Source organism: Stylophora pistillata, chromosome 1, assembly GCF_964205215.1.
Source record: "Stylophora pistillata chromosome 1, jaStyPist1.2, whole genome shotgun sequence".
NCBI lineage: Eukaryota > Metazoa > Cnidaria > Anthozoa > Scleractinia > Pocilloporidae > Stylophora > Stylophora pistillata.
In genome coordinates this window covers 41,971,613-41,986,221 of record NC_142519.1, presented here as the reverse complement: position 1 = coordinate 41,986,221, position 14,609 = coordinate 41,971,613, and the positions used below count along the sequence as shown (strand labels likewise).

The 14,609-nt window shown below is 40.3% G+C and overlaps 1 pseudogene; it reads right to left on the bottom strand.

The window, feature by feature from the left end:
- Positions 1-11,690: 11,690 nt before the first annotated feature.
- Positions 11,691-14,609, bottom strand: part of LOC148742595 (uncharacterized) — a 99,105-nt pseudogene continuing 96,186 nt past the window's right edge.

The following is a 14,609-nucleotide window of genomic DNA, read 5'->3' as shown; positions in this document are numbered from 1 at the left end:
ATTATGGCTTTACTAATTTTTGATTGGTTGAAAAGGGTCACGCCCCCACATGTTTCACTCCCCGTTATTTCTCGCCACTTCGGGCTCGTCCGGAAAACTCTCGCGCCTTCAGCGCGATACAAAGCGTCAGCGGTAAACATATCAAACTGTTTCCCCACTGCGATGGACATTTGTTTTTGTCGGTTCCAGCCTGGCGCAGCCGCTAACCCAAGATGCCCTCCTGAACAAATTTTTAAAATGGCGGACAAGCCAAAGAGAGAGATAAGAGAACCAAAGCGATTCTGCAACGAATACTCAGCATACACCCCTGTTAAAAAGGTCACTTCACAGAGAAAAGATACAAAATTGTATGATGTTGAAGTCACAGAGGTTGACAAACCCAACAAGAGACTGAGAATTCACTACATTGGCTACAGTACACGCCTCGGTGTGTGGAGACCCTTCGGGGACGGTGAAGCATCTGAATATTTTCCTTCGAAATTGTATAGAGTAGTGGGCTGCAACAAAAATTTATTGGACGACGTTTAGGGTAAAAGCAGCAATCTTACCCGAAAAAAATGTATTTATTCCGACTCTTTCGGAAAATAACTTTACAAATCTTACTTGTTTATCTCGTAAGTAAACGATGGTAAATTAATAACCGAAGCGCTTTCCGAGCTACCCGATTCTTCTCCCACTGCTTTCACGCTTATGAAACAGGAAACGAGCAAAAGGAGGAAGGTGTGGCTGTTTTGACTAGCCATTTGACGAGGTTCAATCTGCTCCTTGTTCGACAATTTACATATCAAAACAAAGGAAATTTGTTCCTCTCTTTGATTTTGGCGGTACATTTTCAATTTGCGCTTGCGTAAGAGAGAAATTGCCCAAGACTCCTTGCTCGGTCTTGTTTTGACCACGAACGCCTTCTTAATTTTGACGGACCCGCTCGGGAAAAACTGAAAATGACGAGGGAAAAACTTTACTTTGTAGTACGAAAATACACAAAATGGAAAGCCATGATATTATAGTTTAACATTTCGGTGGTACGTTGTTAACTTTTTATACAGAGAGTCGGCAAGATGATATAACATCCAAAAATCGCACTCGATTTGAGTGGACCGATGAAGTGGGCGTGGTCACGAAATTCAGTAAGAGACTATTTGTACCCCGTGAGTTTGATATGAATACTAAAATGGCAGAAAACAAAATGGCGGAAATTCAAACTGGCGAATAAATAACGAATAAAACCAGGTAAAAAAATAACATTTTGCCGTGTTCCCTTGCTTAAGACACAGAGCGAAGAAACTCTTTAAAATGTAGGCTTGCAGCCAAAAAACCGAGAAAATTGAAGTCTCTTAAAAAACCTCTCAAACTATCAACCATCTGACAGCCAAGTCAGCGTGCTATCAAAGGGTCTCAAATTCATCCCAACACCCGTGACAAACGAATGTAAAATCAGGCCAACTTTGCGAGATTTATTTGCAAGACGAATGCCCCTTCGTTACACCTTCCACGGACAAAACAAAGAACCACTTCCGTTTCATATCAAACTGAATGCCACCGGTTTAGTGTTCTATCGCCCTTCAGAGCTACTTGGAAAATTGTCATAACACGACTTGCAGACTGTATCTAAGCCAAAAAATACTTTGTAACGCAATGAGGTCACGGCTCTATTAGAGTTGAAACAAACTCTGCTTTAAGCCTCACCGAAGCAACACAACATTAGAACATAGCTAGCAGAACCGCGCAATCAAATTCAATCTACGTACGTGTGCTCGAAATCCCGATAGTGCACGCCGATAGTGTCAGCAAATTACTTCGCCAGAAAGTTTTTTCTCCGCGCGAGCGGCCATTGTTAGCGTGGGGAAAAATAATATATTTCGCGACATGGATACAAACAGAGACTCGGCCTACTTGTCCGAGAACAAAGACAATGTTTCGACCTTTTCCCTTGGGCTAGAGTTCTTAAATGAGGCAGACAAAGAGAAAACAGCAGAAAAGGGGACTCGGCATCAGCATCGTCACGATTCGCTTCAACTAATGTTGTTGTATGTTTTTCGCGTCGGATTTGATGCACAATTCCACCGGCTATGTTCTAAAATAATGGGTTCTTGCTTTAAGCTGTGCACTATCGAGCTATGGAGCATGTGGGAAGTTTGGAGAGCACTCAAGAAGCTAGAGTTTCCCTCGGCTATCGCCTCGGGCAACTCTTACGCTTCTTTCGTGCTCTCCAAACTTCCCGCGTGCTCCATAACTCGATAGTGCACGCTAAAGCATGAACCAATTGCTAAATAGTCATCATGAATAAGACAGAAAAAGAAAAAAAAAGAGGTCAAAATGTAACTCAAAAACAGTGTTCACTTCAAACTCAAAGCACCGATAGTAAAAGACGCGCAGGAAAGGGTTAATGAGATCATTGACCAAATGCGTCGGGGCAAACACTGACATTGATGGCTTGGAAATGGCTTTCGAAAACTCCCAATTTCCGCTTTGATACACAATCAACCATTGCCAAAAACATTTTTTATATATCACCCGATCATTTCTTACAAAAAAGGAAAACCGTAACTACAAGCAAAAATACAATTTGAAGGCGATAAAGCGATGCGACCACAAAAGCCACCTGGCGAGCCCGTGCCGTTCTGTGTTTATCTTTATTCACATGGCAAAACTCATCGTTTGCCGGCGCAAAACTATCCACGGAAGCTTCAAATGATTTCAGGGACAATTCATCGTCGGAGAAAGTTGATATCTCACGACTGACAACGAAACAGTTCTCAAAAAATAATATGCGTGATTCTCTGTCCAGCGCACAAATAGAGATGTGACAAAGCAAGGCATAAGTCTGTTGAGCCTTTGACGTTATGATGGCATTGTCTGCTGTACAATTGTGGGCTCGGCTGGAACATGTTTTCAGCAATGGCGGATGATTTTTGGACGACTTTGAAGTAATAAAAATTGGTCATCGAAGGTTTGTATTGAGTTTTTAATGGCGAAAAGGGTTTTGACTTGACCCAATTCAACATTCTGTAAACAAATTAGCACAAAATAGGATGGTCAATTTTCGTCTTAGGGGCACTTTAACTTACAGGTTCTGAAATTCTGATGTGCTCCAATGCGACCTTCGAGGTAACTGGTCAGAAGACAAATTCTTTAAGTTGTTGTTGTTCAGGAATCTGCATGGTCACCAAGGAAACAATTTTAGTAAAACATTTATTTACTGGTTTTGATGCAGACTTGAAAGGACTGAAAACAAACGCAGACCCCACGTTGAGTATTTAATATAAAATGAATAATTGATCGATTATGATGAGAGATTTGAAATTGGTATCTACGTGCACCTGGGTCGAACCCAGAATGTTTGGCTTCTTGCGTTCTCCTAGCAGATAGAATTTATTCGAATTATATGAAAATAACAAAAGAAATAAGGAAACAAACTGACATCAGAACAGAAAAAACTACTCGCTTTCAGCACTCCTTTTTTGGTGGAGATTTTAAAACCCTCTGCGAAATACACTACAAAGATAATTCTCATCTTCACCCTAAAAACTGAAGACAATGCTTACGGAAGCATCTTTTCATCCGGCAGTAAGTGGGGGGGGGGGGGGGGCGCGGCGGCGGCAGTGGTACACACAATGCCTGAAATTTTTGCCTGAGTGGATAGAGTAATCAACAATTCAAAATAACGACTGTTGCTGGGCCGTACTAAAATGATCTTGCAGGTTTTCCTCATTTTAGCTCCATCCTTTCCATCCGAAGAGCAAAAGTACAGACTGACGAATATTGTAATGGAAAGAAAAGGGCTTCAAAATCTTAAAATCGATGACAGAAACAGTCCCAACGATAGATATGGTGATATTTCGTCGTGCTATGTAAGCGCGATTTCAATTCTTGTATTCAAGCTGTTTTTCGCGCATCTGTTTGGCTGCCAATTGGCTATGTTTTCTACATATTTGACAGCTCATTTACTATGGTTTCATTGGATTTCACCTCTCATTTTGTTATGTAATTGCCCAATGAGCAGTTTCGCTTCTGGATCGGCCGTGCCTATTATCACAGGTAGCCCACGCTCGCAAAATGAGTCCTGGCGAATAAGCACCTCATGTAATGTATGCTTTATTAACCATGCCTGTTCGGTCAAGAGGCTGGATATTGGCCGAGTTCTTTTATTGGGCTTTTATGAATCCGAGACGAAGTCGAGGTCCTTAAAAACGCGAAAAAAAAAAAAAAAAAAAAAAAAAGAGAAAACAAGGACCGAACAAGCTTGGTCAATAAATAATTTTTTATACAGTTTAAGAATTGCGCTTCTTAAATAATCAAGAATGAGTTGATTATTTCAAGATCCGGGAAAGAAAGGCAACTATGTTTGTAGCAAAATAGACCCATGATGGTCGCTTACATGTATGTTTTCTCTGTTTTGACTGTCTCATGCCTGCCGCTATTTACGACTGCATGGCTCATGTTGTCCAGAAGTTACGATCTTTGCAAGTCCAGTCCACGCACTCCTTTTTTTTGCGTGGGCAATCTCGAGCGTACAAGATGGGCCCATCTTTTCAACTCGGGTAGCCGATCAGAACTCATGGTTCGCTTGCTATTGCCCACGGGCGCTACCAGCTCTATGATAAGTTTACGTTAAGCAGTGGCCAAAACATAAGGATTTGCATGGGAATAAACAGTCGCGCTCTCGAGCTAAAGTCTGAAATCGTTTTGAAAAAAAGACAAATTTCCTCACCTAACTGGACCGGATGTTTGTCTGTATTGTGTGAGTTTCTTGGACTGATTTAAAGTCGCTTATCTCGGCGATGCCTTCTATAGAAGGCAGAACAGCTGTACTCAAAACCAGCTGAACAGTCTTGTCAGCCCAAGAAAAACACTAGACGTCGTTTGGTTATGGTAGACATTCGCGGGTGTTCTTCACGAAAATAAGAAGGCAGATACAATGAAATATATGAAGTTCATATATTTTGAACTGCGGTATTAGATACGTATGATGCACGATCCTCGCAGTTGATAGCGCTATTTAAGCAATAGCGAAAATCAGACCTGAAAAAAATCAGGCCTGTACGGGATTTGAACCACTGACCTCTGCGATACTAGTGCAGCGCTCTTCCAATTGAGCAAACAAGCCAACTGGGAGCAGGCCGTTACGTTTTGTGAGGCGTGAGTAGTCCAGTGGTCAGTGCGCTGGACTCTGGGTTAAACGGCCCGGGTTCAAGTCCTGGCTGGGGGTTAACGTTGAGTCCTTAAGCAAGACACTTCACTCACATTGTTTCGTCTTCTCGGATAGGACGTAAAGCCGGAGGTCCCGTCTCTTAAAGGGTAAGGGAGACGTTAATTTCCCACGCACGAGATTACTGTGTGCTGGATGTCCTCCCCTGGGGTGGGTTGGGTGGGAAAACAGCAGGTCCACATCAGCTTATACAGTTGCCAATAAATTCAACCTGCTTGAACAAATAAACATGATGATGATGATGATGATGATGATGATGATGAAGTTGATTCGTAATAAACCCGTGAAAGTGATAAATCAGATACAATGAAATATATGAAGTTCATATATTTTGAACTGCGGTATTAGATACGTGTGATGCGGTATTAGATACGTATGATCCCGTACAGGCCTGATCTTTTTCAGGTCTGATTTTCGCTGTTGCTTAAATAGCGCTATCTACTGTGAGGATCGTGCATCATACGTAAAAAAAAAGTGTTAACGCATTACTTGAAGCGTAACCACCATAAACTTTATATTAGTGGAAAGGTTATGAAATAACTGTAATATGTTCAGCAAGCAACCGTGGACGATAATCCTACTCTGACTTGTACGTTGGATCAGCAGTGATCTAATCGGCCCAAAATAACGAATATAAATATAGAGGCAAGACAGATACAACGTCGATAAGTTTCAAAACGGAGCACTAAAAACACTATTTGAGAAAAAAATTCCGTTTTAAAAGTATTCGAATCCTCCTTATTTCTTCAAGCAAAGCCAATATCTCTCGATCAAAATCACTACAGCGCTCATAGGCTCGCCGGCTCGTCTTTTAACAAAAGGCATTTTTGTGGAATATCATATGCTTCGCTTCTTTAGATCAATCCTTTATGATAACTAAGCACTTAAGTTCTGCCTTATTTAGCAACTTTTTTTACACTGAAGATTATTTTTCAGTTTGACACCTTTGAGACAATTTATGGGTGGAAAGGATGGCTTTGGAATAGATGACTCGTTTGTGAATTGTTCATTCAGTCGGTCAGGGAAATTTTACGGGAAAAGCCAGGGAGTTTTCGGCAAAAACCTATGACTGTGGCAGCTATGGTAACGGGTGCTTTGGTATCAATCTTCTACTGTTCTGTCGTCTCTACATTTAAGCGAGGATTCTGTGAAGGCTTTAATCAAAGCGGAGGCAATAGAAACAAATGCTGAACGGCGCTTGAACAAGTGCACATGGCTCAATGTTGCCTTCCGATATTGCTGCTTTTGTCGTAGCGCGGTCTAATAAAGTTAATACCTCAGATGGAGATAAAACTCACTAGCAAAGATTCTAGGAAACTGACCTTTATTTTAATAAAAAAGCCCTGGAAAATATCAAAACTGCTTCTTAGGACACAACGAATATATGAAATTCATATCTCTAAACTGCGGTTACAGAAACGTATTTGTACAGTTCAGATATAGGAATTTCATATATTCGATGTGTTTGATTTATCATCTTACTGGTTTATGTCGAATCAATTTGATGCCCTGCTTCCAGTTGGCTTGTTAGCTCAATTGGTAGAGCGCTGCCACTGGTATAACAGAGGTCAGTGGTTCGAATCCCGTACAGGCCTGAATTTTTTCAGGTCTGATTTTCACTATTACTTAAGTAGTGTTCTTCACTACGAGGATCGTGCACAAATACGTTTCTGCTTCTTAGGCTTGCAAACTTTGCGAACTTATCAGATCACAATCACAGTGGAAGGCCAATTCTGGCCAGAAAGCCAGTTCGCTTTTTTTTTTCTTTTACAACCGCCTTTTTACAACCGCCTCCCAGTTAGCTCAATTGGTTAGAGCGCTGGACTGTTGTGCGGGAGGTCGAAGTCGATGATTCGAGCCCCGGCCAGACCAACACTCAAGGTCTTCAAATAACTGAGGAGAATGCGCTACCTTTCTATGATATCAAGAAATGGATAGACATTCTAGTCTTCTCGGATAAGGACGAATAAACCGTAGGTCCCGTCTCCTGCGTCTATTAATTAGTTAATTTGATTAAGCAGGGGACGTTAAAGAACCCACTCACGAGATTACTGTGATGTGGTCTGGCCTGTTTACTGGGAATTGGGCGTGAGGGGGCATCTTCAAATAAGTTTCCTTCGATTGTTTGTAAACTGCTGATGCAGTCCGGCCAAAGTCTCCCGAAAAGTGTTGTGATGCGCATTTGATCATATTCACAAGTTAATTTGCGCAATATAAAAATTAAATTATTATTATTATTATTATTATTATTATTACGCTAAGGTTCTTGGTGCTATTGCGTTCATTCATTGAGAAATTAATTTCACTTTTTGCTCTTCTCACCGGCAGTTTATTCAGTCTGCGGCTCTTTGTTTGGTTTCTCGCACATTTTGATGGTTTTCATGAGAATCAACGATTTGATCACAAATAAGAATTAAATTGCCTTTTTCTCTGACAAACCTGGATCCGAATACTTAGCTTCATACTCGGAAAGTTTGCAAACCACTCCGCTGCACCTCGTGCTTTACAAACTTTTCTCTTGTTCTCCAAACATCCCACGTGGTTTATTACACAAGTAAACCAACAGAAAGTGTGGTTTATCACCGTTAAGCAAGTTGCTTAGTATTGATTAACATTCCAGCTAATTGTTTTGATAAGCTGTAACTTTTCAGAAATTTTCTGACATAAAGCAAATGCTACCGCTATAAATTTGCAAAGAAACTTTGTTACGTCCGATTGATACTTCATTTTGTAATGTAATCATGATGTAGCCCACGGCAATTGGAACTTGTAACTGCTTCACAAAGTTGAATTTGCCTCACGAGTAGCGAACCACGAGATGGGGACTCCTCTATCTATATCATGTCTATCTTGCTCTTTAAAATATGGAGAAACAGGTGGTAGCTCAAGGTGTGCTACCTAGATGAGCCTTAAAAGTTTTGATGAAACATTTACAGTCAATCTCAGCTCACGACATTTATTTCGAGGAATGTTACACAGGTACGAACTCATTCTAGTAGGACTGGGTCTTTTATTTTGCCAGTTTTGAAGCTCAGCGAGATTAGGATGTGCCTAGTGCAGGGCTACGAAATAAAAAGGGGAAGTACAGAATACAACGAAGGGCAATAGCCCACCCACCGTCGCCGTTGTAAAGCATCAAAGAGTAGGGATGTAAAAATGACGAAAAATCTTGAAACTTGGTGAAGTGGTTTTCCCGATTAGATCAGGTGAGTTATCTACGAAGTTTTCCTTGTTCTTATTCTGTTACGTTTCCAGCATTTTCAACAGTTATCTTTGAAAAAAGTGTAACATATTTTTTCCTCACTGGTATAGCTTTTTAAACCACGCAAAGACGTATATCAAGCAAGCGTGATGATTAGTCACCGAAAACATCACACTTACTCAATCCTACATGCTTAGTATCAGCAAATCAATTGACAACCCAATCGCAATCGACCAAAGGCTGAAAAGCTACGGCCTCAGGTTCGTATCGGGACTCAGTGTGTTTAGCTCCATCGGAACATATCAGTGCTGTGTCATACCCAGTGTTTTCATTCCTCTTGCCCTAAATGGGGAGAAGGAGGGGGGAGGGAAGGAGGTTTAAAAAGGAAAAATATTGTATATTTATTGCTATGGCGGCAGTGGAGAAGTAGGTATCAAACTGAAAACTTATTTTCGCAATAAAAAATTGTTAATGAAGAAAAAAATATGTGCTTTGTCCTCATAAACGATTGATCTACATATGCGGAGAAAAAAAAACTCTTCAAAACAAACTTGGTGAAAATATGAGCTTGTAATATGTGACATTTTGATTACATCGGCGCTGTTAAAAATGTGCCTCGTTGAGCGCTGAAGCGATTGCTGCTCAGAAGAAAAGCTGCTTTGCAGCGTTTGGAAAGACCAAGGTGGTTTCGATTACTATTAGCCTAAAAAGCATTCATGAGGAAAGTTTTAAAGAAATGGTGGATTAAACAACAACAAACATATGAAACATATGTATGAACTGCGGTTATGAAACGTATATATGCACAATCCTTCGCAGTAAAGCACTATTTGAGCAATAGTGAAAATCAGACCTGAAAAAAATTTCAGGCCTGTACGGGATTCGAACCACTGACCTCTGCGATACTAGTGCAGCGCTCTACCAATTGAGCTAACAAGCCAACTGGGAGCAGGCCATCAAATTAATTCGACATAAACCTGTAGATGATAAATCAAACAACAACAAACATATGAAACATATGTATGACCTGCAGTTAAGAAGCGTATATATGCACGGTCCTTCGCAGTAAAGCACTATTTACGTGCATATCTACGTTTCATAACCGCAGTTCATACATATGTTTCATATGTTTGTTGTTGTTTGATTTATCATCTACGGGTTTATGTCGAATTAATTTGATGGCCTGCTCCCAGTTGGCTTGTTAGCTCAATTGGTAGAGCGCTGCAGTAGTATCGCAGAGGTCAGTGGTTCGAATCCCGTGCAGGCCTGAAATTTTTTTCAGGTCTGATTTTCACTATTGCTCAAATAGTGCTTTACTACGAAGGATCGTGCATATATACGTAAATGGTGGATTCTTTGAACCTAAATGCCCCACACCGCTGTTAGAGAGACTATCGTGTTTCAATGAACTTGAGATTGAGGTAGCTACTGCGCGATTTTCTGGTTAAAAAAAAATGCGCACGGTCATGAGAATATATCCGTTAATACCGTGGGAACAGGAGAGGTGCAACATTTAAAAGGGTATTTTTGTGCCTAACTGCACATAATATTGAAAGGGATGTTGAAAAGTTATTTGATTCTTAAATAGATTAGATCTTAATCCTCTTCTTTGATTTTAAAATGATTTGTCGGATTGATATGATGCATGAAAACAGTCAATGAAAGGTTCGATTGTGGCGGGGAATCACGTTTTCGAAAGGCAGATTTTAGGTCAGCAATTCGGGTTAGTAAAGACAATAGTTTGTTCGGCCCGTAATTTGCCTAAGTGAAGTTAACTGATCTAAAGTGCATTACATAAATTGTACTGCTGAATCAGAGGAAAGGCCCCCATATTACTGAGTGTTGGTGATTAATTTGGAAAAGATTCCCACTGCATTTGCTTACGCCGTACAAGCATCTACCAGCTTGGACATGACAAAAATGACAAAATGTAAAGGCTTGTGTTACTCAGAAAGGATCAGCCCCATAAAATCATCCAGTGTCTCTGGTGAGCTCTCAAAAAAGATGAAAGAGAGGACTTAAGGTTTCTTTCTAAAATTTCCGTCTCATCAGTTTTAGTAAATATGACTCTAGATCTTTCTACCCAGCTGGAGTCTGAAATTGTCTTGCGTCATAACTGGAGGGTGGTAGGAGGTAAAACCCGGATGAGCAAAGGAAAAATTACTAAATCCTGAGACTGTGCAGTGCACAGTGCTCTCAAGGGCTAACGCTAACATTAGCGTTAACCAACTTGTACGTGACTCAGATGACCCCAAAAATCTAGAGCGGCAAGTCAGTATTAAGTTTTTTACAATAAGCGTAGAGATTCTCACGATCTTATTAGTCAAGAGCCATCGTCAATAAGGCTATAGATCCTAAAATGACGTATCATATCACGCAATGCTCAGCAATCTGTCGAAGAAACATTTCTTCGTGTGGAAACATTTGCAAATGTTAAAAATATGGACAGCGTGGAGTTTCCCAATTTCAAGAATGGAATACTAGAAGCAATTTTTGAAAAATTTGGTCGAAACGGACGAAAACGTGGAAGAAAACAAAGAAGACCATGAGCAGCGCTACCAAATAAGGTAGTGAGCACGTGCATGTTGAAAAAAGGGAGAACGGGTCGAGTTAAGGAAGAAAAGAGGCTGTGAGAGCGCGAGTTTTCGGGGAAGTTTTCTCGTCGAATTTAGTGAGTGTTTCGTGAATTAGATTGAAGCGGAATAAACCAGGAAATCTTGTTATTGTAAGTTCTATGGGATGTTTTATTATTGTTCGGCTCACAACGAATGTTTGGTGCCTATTTGTGCCTCCATCGACCAGCTATCAGTTGTCAGTCTGAGCCTTGTGATCTTTTAAAGATCATCACAGAAAACGTCCACGCTGAATGTACACCATTTAACTTCAAAAATTGCTTCTGGTTACAGCTGTTTAACTGTGAAGACATATTCCCGTTTTAGGGGAAACACTGACTTGATTTTTAGTTTGAAACGAGCTTACTTTGCTGCCCTTCAAATTAGGGCTAAAATCTCCGGACTTAAATAACTCTTTTTGTTTTTTCCCATAGTCTTTTATATGTCACTTTACAAGGTTAAATGTTACAAACATATCGATCTAGAAAGTCGTTGTGGACTATGGTTAATATCGATTTTAGCCAATCATATACATCAGTTTGGTGATATCCATTCCTTTTGAGACATGGCCATATACTTTTCACGCACATCATAACACAGTTTTTCGTTTAGGAGAGTCATATGCATATGAACATTACCCTAATAATCGCTGTATTGACCCTTCTACTTACAGTTCTTTGAGAAGATTATTTTCAGAGAAAGCTCTTGGAGGCAGCTGTTCCAGTTGGTTATAGGACATGTCACTACAAAAAAAGAAAACAAGATGAACCCAACAACAAGAAATCAGCGATATTTGACTAAAAGACCCAAATAAACATAAGAGAACGAATGTTTTCCAGCTAAAGAAGCTTTGAAGTTGATTCAAAACAAGTTTGAAAAAAACATTGCTTATGCAGTGCGTGAATTGCCTTGGGATGAAATCTGCTCTTGGAGATTAAAAATTGCAGTTTACAATCTCTTGATCTGCAACGAATCTCAGACGAAGCCTTTACTTTCTATGCAGATGACCGTCTTTAACCTGCTGAATCTTGTAATGCTGTTAAATAACAGCAAATTAGATACTTTATTTGTTCTCTTGAAAGAAATCATAGCTCTCTCATCAATGCAAAACTACTTTGAGTATATTTTATCAGGAAGTGAATCTTTCTATATAATTCTAATCTCTGTTGCCATATTTTTATTTTCAGTTTCAAACAACACCTTTATTCCGATATTACGAGTACGAACAAGAATGGTACAACTTTAGCAATGCGGATTCTTTTAGCCCTGAACATAGTATAGAAGCTTGATTAAACTATAGATGTAAGGACACGTTTACGATACAGACAGAGGAAAGCTATCTTCCTCATATGTAATAGATGCACCATTGACATGTACTTTGCATATGTACGGGTGGGTTGTCTGCAGCTTTATAATTTGTATAGATAATTGCATGGGGCCGACTACAATTAAGGATCAATTTCACATGTGTTTTCACAAGTTGTAGAGATTGTGAGACACTCGTAACATGTCTAGCGACTCGTCCTGGTTCATTTACGACACTGGCCATCATTGAACGAGTCTAATCCATGCATGTCCAATACCATGGCTCTTAACGGATCGTCTAATGTATTCACGATCGCCATATTGGTATGATCCGGGTGATATTTGAGCAAATAGTGCTTTACTGCGAGGATCGTGCACATATACGTTTCATAAACGCAGTTCAGATATATGTATTCCATATATTCGTTGTGTCTGATTTATTATCTTACGGGTTTGGGTCGAATTAATTTGATGCATGGCTTGCTCCCAGTTGCTCCAAGTTCAATTGGTAGAGTGCTGCACTATTATCGCAGAGGTCAGTGGTTCGAATCCCGTACAGGCCTGAATTTTGTCAGGTCTGATTTTCACTATTGCTCAAATAGTGCTTTACTGCGAGGATCGTGCACATATACGATTCATAACTGCAGTTCAGATATATGTATTTCATATATTCGATGTGTCTAATTTGTCATGTATTGCAACTTTTTACGCACATTTATAGAGTACTGATGAATTGGTTGGATGTCCATTGAAAACGCAACTTTGTGAACGGAAAAGATAAACAGTTTAATAACGACCCAAATCGACGTGAGCTCTATTTCAGTTGAATGTTGGGACACCGAAAACACGCAACGTGAGATTAGAAACGATAGCTAGGGAAAAAAATAAAGGAATCTAATAGTTTTTGTCCAAGAGTGCCTTTACTGAGATCACCTATTTTCGAAGGCACCCTCTTGCCGTGTACCCTATGAGTATCGCGTACGCGCTTGACTAACGCTTTTGACATCGGTCCATTAGCAGGAGTACTCCTCTACCCTTTCTGTAACAAAATGATGGTCACGACAAAGAATACTTGACGGGGGTTCACTTTTTTTTGAAATCTCGCGTAGAACTGCGTCTAAAACTGCGTTGAAAGTCATTTCAAGATAACAGGGCGTCTTTTTGTTTTTACAGAAGATGGTAGATAGAGTCGACGCGAAAACACTAAAAATTCAACAGTCCGTGTAGGGGCTAGCTTCACTTGGCGAGAATAAACACAGCACAACTCGTATACGTCCAGATTCCTTGTAAATAACGACCACAACAATTTACATACGAGGACCTATCCGGTGAGGATTCGAAGTTACTGCTTCTTATAGGATAGCCTCGAGATCCTTCATTAAAAACTTGAAATAACAACTAAACTCGCCAAAAACGACAAAAATCTACGAGCAACGCACATGGCGTGGGAAACTGCTCCCTCTGTAAATTGTCAGTAGTACTATAGAATGTGAGTAAACTCAACGAGTCGTACAGTGCATATAACCTATTTGTTTCACGCAATTTAAATACGTTTATTTGAATTCCGTGTTTTTTCGAATATGCGACCTCGCGCGAATAAGCGCCCTTCCCCTATTAAGCGCCCACCTCCTTGGCCAAAATGACAAATAGGCACCCCCCCCTCTAATAAGACCCTTTCCCCCCTCCCTCAAGAAGTGACAGCGTGCTATTTTTCGTCGCCTGTTCTCATAGAACAACTTATGCACAGATTGGACCATAAATTCTCCATAATATGTCATCATTGATCCTGTTTTCATATTTTTTTTGTACTCAAGGTCGTAACGGAGATTTTGTGATGTTTTTTAATACAAGCTTTTGACCTCCCGGTCGTTTATTCTGTCTAAGTAAGGTGTTATGCGTTAAGGCGCGAATGTGGCAAACAATGTTATAACATAACCAAAGTAAAGCGCGCGCTCTGATTGGTCAATTTAGCGTCCCCCATTTGCTCATGGGTGTACGCTGCTGACGTGAGCAAATGCAAAGACTATTTTTCCGCGCGCGCTTGTTTTTTCTTGTCACGTAAGATTTGTTAAATAAAAGTGAACTCTTTAGCTACAATGTATCAATGTTATGTTATAAAACAAATGGTAAAGACCACACCGTACACTATTGAGTTATGGATGCACTTGGGAGGTTTGCTAAGCACTCAAGAAGCTAGAGTCGCTCGAGGCTATCGCCTCGAGCGACTCTTACGCTTCTTTCGTGCTTAGCAACCTCCCGCGTGCATCCATAACTCAATAGT